Source organism: Rhinatrema bivittatum, chromosome 6 (assembly GCF_901001135.1).
Source record: "Rhinatrema bivittatum chromosome 6, aRhiBiv1.1, whole genome shotgun sequence".
NCBI classification, from domain to species: Eukaryota; Metazoa; Chordata; class Amphibia; order Gymnophiona; family Rhinatrematidae; genus Rhinatrema; species Rhinatrema bivittatum.
This window is the reverse complement of record NC_042620.1, coordinates 233489207-233503270: the sequence shown is the minus strand read 5'-3', so window position 1 is coordinate 233503270 and position 14064 is coordinate 233489207.

Genomic DNA, 14064 nt, shown 5'->3' with positions numbered 1-14064 from the left:
CTTTTATAACAGCTCAAGATATAAATAATGTAATGAAAATATATTTCCAGACGTTTCCAACAATGTTTTACGGTCAAGCGGTTAAAATTTATCCGGATTTAGTCCTGGTTACCAGAATAAGGCGAAGAGAATTTCTGGCCTTAAGGCAAAAGATAATTTCATTAGGATTTACTTTCTTTTTACGTTATCCTTGTAGGTGTGAGATTAAGAAAGGGGAGCATATTTATGTTTTCTATCAGATAGAGCACCTACAGCAGTTTGTAGAAGCTCAACAACCTATTGCTTCCTCCCCATTGCCTATTGATGAACCACCTGTTAGTGTATTACCTATTAGTGAGTAGCTATAACTAAGACAAAATACAGAAAATACCAGTTGGATCTATGTAAAGCTTTCTATGAATATTTCTAAAAATTTATCTCCTAAATATTTATTTATTTATTTATTTATTTATTTATTTATTTAAAGGCTTTTATGTACCGGAGTTCATGTACTAGTACATACCACTTCGGTTTACACAGAACCAATATTGGAAAATTACATCAAACAAGTGTGTATAAAATAACAAGGCTAACTTTGTAGGAACTTAGAACTTGAGGTAAAGGAGAGAACAGGACCAAGTGGTAACAGATCAATGTAAATAGCTAAATAATAAATACAAATTCTTACAATAAATACAAATGCTTACAGATTACAGTCTTCAAAATCTAAGTTTACATCTTCAGAATAATGTTTAAATCTACAAGAACTAACGGTTACATCTTCAAGGTTTGTAGACTTCAAAGCTGAGGTTACATCTGACTTAAAAGGTATTGGTGTAGCATGCTGTAAATTTAATGATTGGGAATATGAGACCAAGAAATACAATTAAGAGTTGCGGCATCAGACATCTGGTTAACGTGATTATGAAATGCGTGAATGAGTCTAGTTCTGGGACGTGGCTCTGAGCGAAAACTTTAAGTGAAGGCTTTTGTAAAGAGCCTTCACTTAAAGTTTAAAGTTAAAATATGATTGAAGTAACCTTAAAATAGCCTCATTTTTCTTCTTATAAAAATGATTTAGTGAATACTGTTTTGTTTTCAGATATTCAATATTAAGATTGTATTTCCAAAATTACCCTTTTTCTTGAATTTTCTATGACTCATGTTATGATGTGAAATGTTTCCTTTGTATATTTTGAAATTTAAAATTATAAATAAAGAATACAAAAAAAAAAAAAGGATTGCTTCCATAAAATACAATCATATAGATGTTTTGATCTCTATATGGGGCCTCTGGAAACCCATATTACACCTCTCTGATGTTATTCTTCCCCCTATTATTGTACTATACTGTACTCTCTTTTTACCCTTATATGTTCTATACATGTCCTTATACGCATGACTTGTCATTGTAGCCATTGCTTTGCTGTTGCTTTCATTAATTTGTTTAACTTAAATCATTTTTCAATAAAAAAGTGAACTAAACCCCCCCAAAGGAAAAAAAAAACACCTTATGGTTTTTGCCACTGTTAGGGGCGCTTCTCATGGTACCTTAAGATGTTGATGCAATTCTTGGTGCCAGTTTTCCTCTCATGCTGCCTTTGAGAGTTCATAGCATTGGTTTTGGTGCCCTCTTTTGAAACCTTAGTGTATTCTTCCCACTCTTGCTGCTTCTTTACTCTTCTCATGGTGCCTTGGAGAACTCCTGCCATTGCTGGTACCCCTTTGCCCCTTTATGCTACCTTAGGTTTTTCATGACTCTTTTGTGACATTTTGCCACAAACTAGGTGCTTTGGAGTTATTTCCTCCTTCTGATTATGTATTATCACAAGTTTTATTAGAATTGATGAGAAAACCTAGGAAAACTGAAAGTGGACAAAGCCATAGGGCCTGATGTGGTTCATCCCGGAATACTGAGGGAGCTCAGAGATCTGCTGGCAGATCCACTGCATTTCCTGTTCAATAGATCCCTGGAAATAGGTGTGGTGCCGAGTGATTGGAGAAGAGCGGTGGTGGTCTCACTTCACAAGAGTGGGAATAGAGAAGAGGCTGCAAATTACAGGCCAGTTAATCTCACCTCGGTGGTGGGAAACATAATGGAGATGCTGCTGAAGGAAAGAATAGTGAACTATCTAGTCAGAATTGCTGGATTGGAGGCAGCATGGATTCACCAGAGGAAGGTGCTGTCAGACAAATCTGAATAGGTGACTAAGAAATTGGATCAAGGAAGGGTGCTCAATGTGACTTACTTGGATTTCAGCAAAGCTTTTGATATGGTCCTGCATAGGAGGCTTGGGAATACAATGAGAAGCTTGGGAGTGAGTGCTAAGGTGGTGGCCTGGATTACAAATTGGTTGACGGATAGAAGATAGCATGTGATGGTAAATAGAAACTACTTTGAAGAGAGGATGGTGTTAAGTGGTGTACCACAAGGATCGGTGTTGGGATCGGTCCTGTTCAATATCTTTGAGAGTGATACTGGAGAAGGGATAGAAGGTAGTTTGTCTTTTTGCGAATGATACTAAGACCTGCAACAGAGTAGAGAGAATGAGATGTGATTTAAGTAAGCTTGCATGGTGGTCAAAGTTATGGCAGCTGGGATTCAATGCCAAGAAATGCAGAGTCATGCATCTGGGGTGTGGTAATCCAAATGAGCTGTACATCATGGGGGGTGAAGGGCTGTTATGCACAAAGTAAGAGAGGGACCTTGGGTGTGATAGTGTCTAGTGATCTGAAGATGGTGAAGCAATGTGACAAGGCAATAGCTAAAGCCAGAAGAATGCTGAGCTGCATTGAGAGAGAAACAACCAGTAAGAAAAAGGAAGTGATAGTCCCCTTGTACAGGTCCTTGGTGAGGCCTCACCTGGAGTATTGTGCTCAGTTGTGGAGACCATATCTCAAAAGGGACAGAGAAAGGATGGAGGCGGTCCAGAGAAGGGTGACAAAAATGGTGATGATGGGGGCTCCATCAAATGACTTTTGAGAAGAAGTTGAAGGACCTAAATATCTATACCCTGGAGGAGAGGATGTGCAGGGGAGATATGATACAGACCTTCAGATACCTGAAAGGTTTTAATGATGACCAATTGACAAACCTTTTCCATTGGAAAGAAGTCAGTGGAACTAGGGGTCATGTAATGAAACTCCAGGGAGGTCGACTTAGAACCAATATCAGGAAATATTTCTTCATGGAGAGGGTGGTGGATACCTGCAATGCTCTTCCAGAGGAGGTGGTGAAGACAAAAATGGTGAAAGATTTCAAAGGGGCATGGGATAAACATTGTGTATCCCTAAAGGCTAGAGGATGGAAATTTAAAAAAATATTGCATGGGGGTAACTTGCTGGTGTGGCAGTTTCTATCCTTAACCAATAAGCCTTCATACTGTTGATGCAACTCCATTACTGCTCTCTGCTTTTAAGGCAAGGGGAAAAGAGGAAAAGGGGAATTAGATTCAGACAGCAACCAAAAGGACATTGGATTTTATGGTCTGGGAAAACAAATAAGCATGATAATAACATGCTGGTGAGGCAGTTACTACCCTTAACTAACATGCCTGATACTTTGGATGAAACTCTAACATTGGTCTCTACTTCAACAGCAAGAGGTAACAGGTAATTGAACTCAGACAACAACTAACAAGGGCCCTGATGGACAATTGGACAGTTTGGGAACTAAGGACTGGATTTTCTAAGGTTGCAGACTTTAGAAAATCCAGCGATAATGGGGAGTGGGGTGGCAAAGCGGGGGGTGGGCCTGCGAATGCTGGCAGCGATCGCACCTCCGCGGTGCGATTGCTGCCAGCTTTCGCACCCAATAGCGCCATTGTAAAAGGTGGTGCTATTGGGAGCAAAACTAGCGGTGAAAAGGGTCCTTACCTTTTCGCCATCAGCGACGTCTTCGCAGTGTCTGTCCCGGTGCCGCCCCGACTCCTCCCCTTCCGGTGTGAACGCTGCCCAGAACCCGCCCAGATCTAGGTATTGCATGTGAAAAGTCCCTTTCTGCATGTGATCCCTTTTGAAAATCACCCCCTAAGTAAGGGGGTGACTTGAATGACACAGCAGATGCTACAATAAGCTTGCTGGGAAGCCTGGATGGACCGTTTGGTCCTTTTCTGCTGTCTTTTTCTATGTTTCTATGAACCCTAATTTTGGAGCTAAAATAGGCTTCAGTGTTCCTCACTTTGACTTTAATGGAAAATAAATATACAAATAGATTGAATAAAAATTGTCTTTTTCATTTGAAATGAAAGAAATGAAAGGAGGTGACATATGAAATTAATTAATAACTGAAATAAACATTTTGCCTTGACACATCTCCACTACATATGCCACTCGAAATAAGACTACAGAGAAATCTGAAATTATTCAAAACTAATCTGAAAACCTGGCTTTTTAAACAAGCATTTTATAAAGATAAGGAGAAGGAGAAAAATAGTTGATAGATAAGGATGCACCAAGCTAGAAGTTATTAGTAACCTACTAAAGCATATTAATGTTAAAATCAAACCGCCTAACTTGTTCCTAACAATCAGGATTAACTTATACACTTAGGGGTAGATTTTCAAAAAACGCGAATAGGCGTACTTTTGCTGGCGCATCAGGCGCCAGCAAAAGTACGCTGGATTTTAGTAGATACGCGCGGAGCCGCGCGTATCCACTAAAATCCTGGATCGGCGCGCGCAAGGCTATGAATTCTGTATAGCCGGCACGCGCCGAGCCGCGCAGCCTACCCCCGTTCCCTCCAAGGCCGCTCCGAAATCGGAGCGGCCTTGGAGGGAATCCTCTAACGCCCTCCCCTCACCTTCCCCTCCCTTCCACTACCTAACCCACCCGCCCGGCCCTGTCTACACCCCCCCCTACCTTTCTCCGGGGATTTATGCCTCCCAGAGGGAGAAGTAAATCCCCGCGCACCAGCGGGCCTGTTGCGCGCTGGGACGCGACCTGGGGGTGGGTACGGAGGACGCGGCCACACCCCCGGACCGCCCCGGGCCGTAGCCACGCCCCCGTACCCGCCCCCAAAATGCTGCCGACATGCCCCCGACACGCCCCCCTTGGAGAACCCCGGGACTTATGCGAGTCCCGGGGCTCTGCGCGCGCCGGTAGGCCTATGTAAAATAGGCTCACCGGCGCGCAGGGCCCTGCTCGCCTAAATCCGCCCGGTTTTGGGCGGATTTAGGCGAGCAGGGCTCTGAAAATCGCCCCTTAGTATATTATTTTAAATTGTTACCATACTATGATGGCACATGATTAATTTGAAATCTATACCACCCATATTTCTCTTTATCGTGCCCTTCTGTAAAACGTTGTGATGGTTATTTAACTTAACGATGGTATAGAAAAGTTTTTAAATAAAATAAATAAATACATACACAGGCTCTATATTTAACTATTTCCTATCTCAAGATTATACAATGGAACAGTTACTGGGCAGTACTATTAAAAGTACAGATTTCTGTGGACAATGGACATGCAGCCTCATTTAAAGGCATTACATTTCTTATAGGTACCTACCAAATGTCCCCAGGAGCCTGGATTCTAATGTATACATAACACTTTCCTGAGCTACAAAATGAGGCATTAACTCTGGACATTTTTTGGCTCTCATTCTACCCCTTTTCAAATCTCATTTTATTACTTATTGTCTACTTATACTATGTTAAATACAATAAATTTATGTTCTGTCTTCCCAATTACTTTCCATTTTAGTACAGTATTAACTTCAGTACATTCTAATTTCCTTAGTATTCTATACTGTTCTGCCACAGATTGCCTGATGGTTTGGACTAGCCCATATTTGTTCTGCTAAACTCATTAGTGGCTGAAAACAAGGATGATTGTAATATGTTATCACACAATTCAATTTATTTAAATTATTCTGAAAAATTAAGTGCCCATAGTGTATACCATAATTAGCTACATACTGTTTCCTTGAGATTTGCTCATTTATCTTCCATGATTATGAAGAATTTAGTTGGAATGGATTTGTATTTTGCCTTACAGCATTTGAAGTGATTGTATCTATTTGTATTGTTTGATGCAAAAGTTCCTAACAATATTCTCCCACCAGTGTCCCAGTTTCTCTTTCACACAAATAGCCTGTATTATAAATTTTGCACTGAATCCATACAAGGTCCCTCATGTTGCTATGCTTGTTAAGTAAGTGCCATTCAGTATAGTACATTTAAAATCAATTTCATTTACATCTGACCATTGTGCAGATAGGACATTATTCATACATTAGAATTTCTAAGTAGCATGGAATAGAACATTACTTTTATTCCTCAACATTGTATCTGCATTTTTGTATTATGCACAGTTCACTAACCTTTAGCAGAGGACCAGAAGATGCCTCTGGAGGCAAACCATTGTGCATCAGGGCTGATTTATACTCACATCTGTCAACATTTCCCTAGGATCTAGTTGTGCCAGGATACACTTGTCATTTTTTTCTAATGACTTATCAAAGGATAGATGCTGACTATGGAAAGAATTGTACCAGGGGATGAAGCTTGATGCTTCTTTTCACCATTTTCCAAGGGAATACAATTTAAAACACATTTATTGATATTCTGTATAAAGTATCTTCAACTTGGTGTTAACATATATCATACCCAGGGGGTATATATGTTTTGGAAGAATTTCTAAACACAAAAAAAGAAGTTTGCTGTAATGCATACTAATACATTGACAGTGAAGTATGCTTCAACATGATTATTTTGTTTTTATGGAAAAGGACACTGAAAATAGTTCACATGTATTTTAGAAGACTAAAACAACTGGCCATTTACGGTCTATGAATTTCAGTAATCTGATATACAAACCACAGAAAGATTAGGTAGCTGGAAGATTCTATACATTATAAAGCAGTACTTTTAAGCAGGTGGTTTGTTGAGTGCAGACAATTAATTTATTATAGGAAAAAAGAAATCATGCATAGTTCTTGAATATAGAAATTGCATAATTTTTGTTCATTATCTATTAATATCCAAATAAAGGATATATATATATATTTTCAGTTAAGGCATCTCAGAAAGCTAAAATAGTCATAAAAATCAAGAATTGCAAAGAAGGGAAATGAAAGTAGATGTATGAGAGTTTTCATCACTGTCTAGTATAGTCTGCACACCAGCTGCCAAAGCTCTGCCACTTTCCTAGGGTTCTCCTGAGTCATTCTCCCAAGGCTTAGTACTACAAGCATCTGTTAGTACTATTCTGATGATCCGGCAACAGAAGGTAATGATATGTCTTGCACCTGCTCCCTCATAGAAATTTTCATTTCTTCTATGCACCTGTACCAAACCGTGCTCTTATTTTTGGTGTATGTAAATAACCTTTGCGTTTGCAACTTTCCACTTTGCAAACAACTGATGGAATGCTTGTTGCACTTAGGCTGAAGCATTAGTTTGCTGTTTTCATAGTTTAAGTCGATTCATAGTAGTGCCTAAGAGTAAGAACCATCATGCTGATCTGGTATGAATGGCAAATCTTACATTTATAGATGCAAAACTTTCAGTTTTACCAGTCAAAACAATAAACTAAAATACAGCTAATCAAATTACAGCCCAGTTTCCGCAAGATCTTAATGTTCATAGCAAGTTCATAATGGGAAACAATAAATGTGCAACCTGCTAGCACGCTGATTATAGTATAACCAATTAGAAAACAATATTTCCAAGTGGTCAAGACCCATAAAAATCAAAATTCCTGAGGCAGTAAAGACTGCAGCAAAGACACTGGGTATTTAACTTTTTCAGTTTTCCTTGATATAGAACAAAATCATTTTTATGTTTATGGAGATACTGTCTAAGAGATTTTTCGCTCAAGGACTTCAGCTCATTTTTTCTTTTTCTTTCACATATTTATACCAGAAATACTTTTTGTATGGTATACATTGTTCCGCTTTCCAGTTTGATGTGGTGATTACATATATTTTGCTGTCTTATTAGAATTCCTTACTCCATCAGGGTATGGCATGAGAGAGACCTTTATGCTAGAATTGTAATTGTGTTTAGATGAGATTCCATTTATCAGAATTCTATTTGCTTTTCAATATATCTACCCTAGTAGGATTGTTCAATAATTATCTTTCTAGGTGATTGTTTATCTTTAACACAAATATATAAATCAATGGAGGTAATTTTCAAAGAGTTACGCATATATGCATATAAGTAGCCTGACTTGTGCAATCGCTATTTTGTAACAGGTGAAAATAAAAGTATATTTTGTTTCACATGCTCTAGGGGCATTCTTGGGTAGAGCTAACAGTTACATGTGTTACCTGCTATTTTAAAAGACACTTATAGATGTGCATTTGCAACTTAATCATGTAATCTGTCAAAATTGATATTAAACTTGTTTATTTATTTATTTAACAACTTTTAATATACCGACATTCGTATGGCACATCACGCCGGTTTACAGGTAACTCAAATATAGGAGGAAATTACAATGAACAGGGAACAAGGGATTGGAGCAGGCCCAATGAGAAGTCTGGGTGAACTGGGAGGCGTTCATACTGAAAAACCAGGATGATCTGGAGAAGGACCAGGCAGACTGGTGCAGTAATTGGTAAACTGGTTAATTTTAATTATGTAGGCATGTTTTAAATTATGCTGATTTACGCACATAAATCAGGTTTTATGTATGTCCTACTTTATTTTTATGTGCAATTTATATGCACATATATTTTTTTAAATAGTAGAAAAAGTATGTGCATTGAAATTTTGAATGGATTGCTTGAATTCACACATATGCCTATGTACATGGATATGTTCTAGGGTAAAGATATGCAAATGTTATGGTAAACGTATGTTATAAAATACTTTAGTAGATCCATGCCTGGCCATATATGTGCATATATACCACCAGGGATAGTTGTTTGAAACTTACCTTCTGGGTGTCTTTTTTGCAGGGTTTGTGTTACTTCACAAAGTTTCTGGTAGTGTGTTTATGGCTGTTGCTAAAGTGACACCAGAATTAGATTTTTTTTTTTTTGTTTTTGAATGGTGAGCTGATAAGGGCCTGTCACTTGGGAGAACGTATCCCTTTTGGGTAATTTGGTAGGATGAGGGTCTCATCCCTTGCCTCAGGCAGTAGATTGACTTAAGCCGCTCCTGACTGCCAACAGCAATTATCAATAAAGTAAAGCTCTGCTCCCACTCTGGGCTGCTGACACTCTGACAGTCTTCCCCAACCTGACATCAACATCAGTGTCATGTTTGTTAACTCATCAAAGGGGACATTTTAGGCTTGGCCTTTATTGATATGCCAAGTTGGGGAGGCAGTTCAGCAGGTCAGTCAAATGGCAGCAGGCAGTCTATGCCCCTGGGCCCACTTACCCATGCAATTGGTGAGTTATACAGACTACTAAAAATTGGGTTCCCTATCTAAAGAGAACTTAGCTGAAGCAAGATTTACCCTTCCAATAAAAAAAAAAAAGATCACCTGTATGTTAGGAGTCAGAAGTAATTGGCAAAAGTAGGATTTTGCAAATGTGTTGGAAATGATGGTGGAACAATTGGTTAAAGTTGATAAAGATATTATCAGTTAATACAAGATGTTTAGCTGTAAAAGATGAACAATACAAAAAGATCAAATAATAAGATGTGTGATATCTGAGTTTCCATTGAGATCGGATAGTCTAACGTATCCCCCAAACTACACAGTGGGTCCTTAGGTTGTAAGGGGAAATCCTGACAGGGAGGGCAAAACTGAAAGGATCTTCCCTTGTTAGCATGTCAAAAGATTTTGCTGGATCAAACTTTTGCTTTGTAATGGTCAAGCCAGTAAGCCACGGCAGAAAAATATAGTGTTAAACTGGAGATGACAGGATTTGCTCAGCCCCAGTTTTTAAGCTCAGATAATTGTTATCTACAAATAATGACATTTAGTATCCAAGGACTGAATAATTTCACAAATTGGATGGATATGAATGCTGGAGAAGATCAGTGCTCACACTGAGGCACACCACAAACAAACTTCCTTGGGGGGAGAGAAGAAGAACCATTTATTTGCCCACAAGATAGGATATAATCTACCAGTCAATAAAAATTGAAACCAACTGAGAATGAATTCCTTTATACCAATATTGTTTGAATAATATGAGAAGAAGCTTATATAAAAATCAGCCACAACCAAGAATTTATTTTGCAATTTTCACTCCAAACACAAAGGATTTTAAGAGGTGCATATTAAAAATATCGATATAGTATCTGACATTGAATGTCTTTGGCAGGACATTTTAAATAAATTATTTACCTGGGTAAGCACTGACTTATCAAATTAAAAAGACTTTCTGAAAAGCTCCCATCTTTAACTCAGCCAGTGTTGCACTTGGGGGTGGACCCTGGTCCTGGAGCAGTGGAAAAAGGCTCCCTGCTAGGGACCAGGAAGCACCTGCCCCCAGGGGGCAGAGCACTGAGGAGACAGAGGCTAGGATGAGCTTCACTACTGGAAGCCCGCGGTCCCCCCCAGTGGAGCCCGTAGGGACCCAGGCCGCTTAGACTTAGTGGGCCTCGCATGGTCTCCTGGAGATGTAGTAGACAGGCGTGCCAACAGACAGCAAGGGAGCGCGGTCAGACTCGAGGCTGTAGGTCAGAATCCTGGAGTCAGTCCGAGGAGTAGACAATGAGGCAGAGGTCAGGTTCTGGAGGTCAGATGAGGTCACAAGGCAGGCAGAGGTCAGGAGGCAGGCAGCAGGTCAAGGAACAGGCCGAGGTCAGTACCAGTGAGACAGTCCGAGGGTACTACCTGGGAGATGGACGATCAGATGCAGAAACAGAGGGATGCTGGAACAGTAGGATGCAGGAACAAGGCTGGAACAGTAGGATCCTGGAACAAGGCTGGAATGAGACTGGAAAAGACTGGAACAAGACTGGAACAAGGCTTAGTGCGCAGTGACAATCTAGCACACAATACAATGCCGACCCGATTGCCAAGGCTAGGAAGTGCAGGCAGAGACTTCCTTAAGTAGTTCCTTCAATCAGGGTGGGCTGCGGAGCTAGGATCCACCCCTGGCCCTACAAGAGGCTGGGCAGTCCACACTAGGGAAGTGAATCGTGTCCTCGATCGTCTTAACGATCGATTTCGGCTGGGAGGGGGAGGGAATCGTATTGTTGCCGTTTGGGGGGGTAAAATATCGTGAAAAATCGAAAAATCGCAAAACCGGCACATTAAAACCCCCTAAAACCCACCCCCGACCCTTTAAATTAAATCCCCCACCCTCCCGAACCCCCCCCAAATGACTTAAATAACCTGCGGGTCCAGCGGCGGTCTGGAACGGCAGCGGTCCGGAACGGGCTCCTGCTCCTGAATCTTGTTGTCTTCAGCCGGCGCCATTTTCCAAAATGGCGCTGAAAAATGGCGGCGGCCATAGACGAACACGATTGGACGGCAGGAGGTCCTTCCGGACCCCCGCTGGACTTTTGGCAAGTCTCGTGGGGGTCAGGAGGCCCCCCACAAGCTGGCCAAAAGTTCCTGGAGGTCCAGCGGGGGTCAGGGAGCGATTTCCCGCCGCAAATCGTTTTCGTACGGAAAATGGCGCCGGCAGGAGATCGACTGCAGGAGGTCGTTCAGCGCCGGAACCCTCGCTGAACGACCTCCTGCAGTCGATCTCCTGCCGGCGCCATTTTCCGTACGAAAACGATTTGCGGCGGGAAATCGCTCCCTGACCCCCGCTGGACCTCCAGGAACTTTTGGCCAGCTTGTGGGGGGCCTCCTGACCCCCACGAGACTTGCCAAAAGTCCAGCGGGGGTCTGGAAGGACCTCCTGCCGTCCAATCGTGTTCGTCTATGGCCGCCGCCATTTTTCGGCGCCATTTTGGAAAATGGCGCCGGCTGAAGACAACAAGATTCAGGAGCAGGAGCCCGTTCCGGACCGCTGCCGTTCCGGACCGCCGCTGGACCCGCAGGTTATTTAAGTCATTTGGGGGGGGGTTCGGGAGGGTGGGGGATTTAATTTAAAGGGTCGGGGGTGGGTTTTAGGGGGTTTTAGTGTGCCGGCTCACGATTCTAACGATTTATAACGATAAATCGTTAGAATCTCTATTGTATTGTGTTCCATAACGGTTTAAGACGATATTAAAATTATCGGACGATAATTTTAATCGTCCTAAAACGATTCACATCCCTAGTCCACACACGCGCGCAAAGGGGCATGGCCAATGCCATGGAAGACGCTGAACTCCGGCGTGAGGCCTGGTGCGCTGTGGAAGGCCCGGCGACCACTGCCACAGCATGCTGAGGCCTGGAGGAGCTCACAGCTGCCACTGGGGAGGCCGACCCTGGACCTGCAGAGTAGCCAGAGAGGTGAGCAGGCCCGTGCGTGGGCCGGATGCAGATGGGGCGTGCAACAGTAGCCCCCTCCCCTTCTAGGCCTCCCTCTACACGGCTGTGGCTTGTCAGGGTAAGTTCTATGGAAGATCTTCGGGAGTTCCTTGTCAAGGATGTTGTGGGAAAGTTCCCACTAGTTCTGCTCGGCCCCATAACCCTCCCAGGCTAGGAGGTACTCCCATCTCACTTGACGCCGACAGATGTCGAAGACTTCTCTTACTTGAAGAGATGTGTCGGGTTCAGTAGAGACCTGTGGAGAAGAGGGCACTCTACATGAGGGCCAGGAGAGGACCAATGGCTTCAGCAGGGAAACATGGAACGTGTTATGGATGCCCATGGCATGCAGCAGTTGGAGCTGATACGATACTGCTCCCACTTTTCAAATCACTGGAAACAGGCCAATGTATTTGGATGCCAAGCGATGCGAGGGAAGTCTCAATCATATGTGTCAGACGCTCAGCCACACCTTCTAGCCAGGACAGAAGAGTGGAGTGGGACGTCTATGGGCATCAGAAGTATGCTTGGAACATTCAGTGGCCTGGGTAAGGCATTCTTTGACTCGGTTCCACACCTGACGAATGGTGTGGGCCATGGATTGTCAGCTGGAGAAGGAACAGTCAAAGGAACTAGAAGTGGCAGCCAAGGTTGTTGTCCAAACACAACGGAGAATGGAGATAAGTCTGTGGCAGTAGCGACGTGGGTATTGTGCGACAGTTCAGCCCAGGGTAGTAGATCAGACCAGTTGTCCTGCTAATCATTCACGTAGGAACAGAGGAATGTTTTTAAGGTTCGGTTGGTCCTTTCAGTTTGACCATTGGCCTGTGGGTGGTAGGCCAACGTGAAACTCAAGGCAATGTTAAACTTCTTACATAGGGAGCGCCAGTACCTGGCGTCAAACTGTGGTCCTCAATTGGATATTATTTCCTTTGGGAGTCCATGGAGACGGTAAATGTTCTTCAAAAACAACTTGGCTAATTCTGGGGCCGATGGAAGGCCCGGCAAGGGAATAAAGTGACCCATCTTTGAAAAACAGTCGATGATGACCCAGATTATGGTATTGTTCTGGGACGAAGGCAGGTCTGTAATAAAGTCCATTGGAATGCTGGACCATTGCTCAGTAGGTGCTGGAAGTGGTTGGAGTAGGCCCCAAGGCCATCCGGTAGGCGGTTTCTGTTGGGCGAGATGGGACATGAATCTACATAGTTATGAGAGTCTTGCACCATGTTGGGCCACCAATAATATCTTCCTAACATCTCTAGGGTCCTGGCACTACCCAGGTGTCCTGCCAACTTGGAATCATGAGCCCATTTCAGAACGTGTACATGTAATCTACGTGGAACAACGGTTTTCCCAGCTGGAACTGTAGTTGTCATGGCAAGGGATACACAGGCAGGGTCTATGATGTATCTAGGTACATCAGCGACATCTTCAGGTTCAAAGGATCTGGATAGTGCATCAGCACAGAGGTTCTTGGAAGCTGGGCGGTAACATAGAATGAAGTTGAACTGTTCAAAGAAGAGCACCCATCGGGCTTGTCAAGGGTTCAAGAGTTGAGCTTCTTTAAGGTGCTCAAGATTCTTATGGTCAGTGAAAATGGTAAACTTGTGTTGCGCTCCTTCCAACCAGGGGCGCTACTCTTGGAGTGCCAACTTGACGGCAAGAAGTTCTCGGTCACCAATAGTTTAACGTTGCTCAGTAGGAGAGAACTTGTGTGAGTAGAATGAGCAAGGTATCAATTTAACCTTGGGAGAAAAC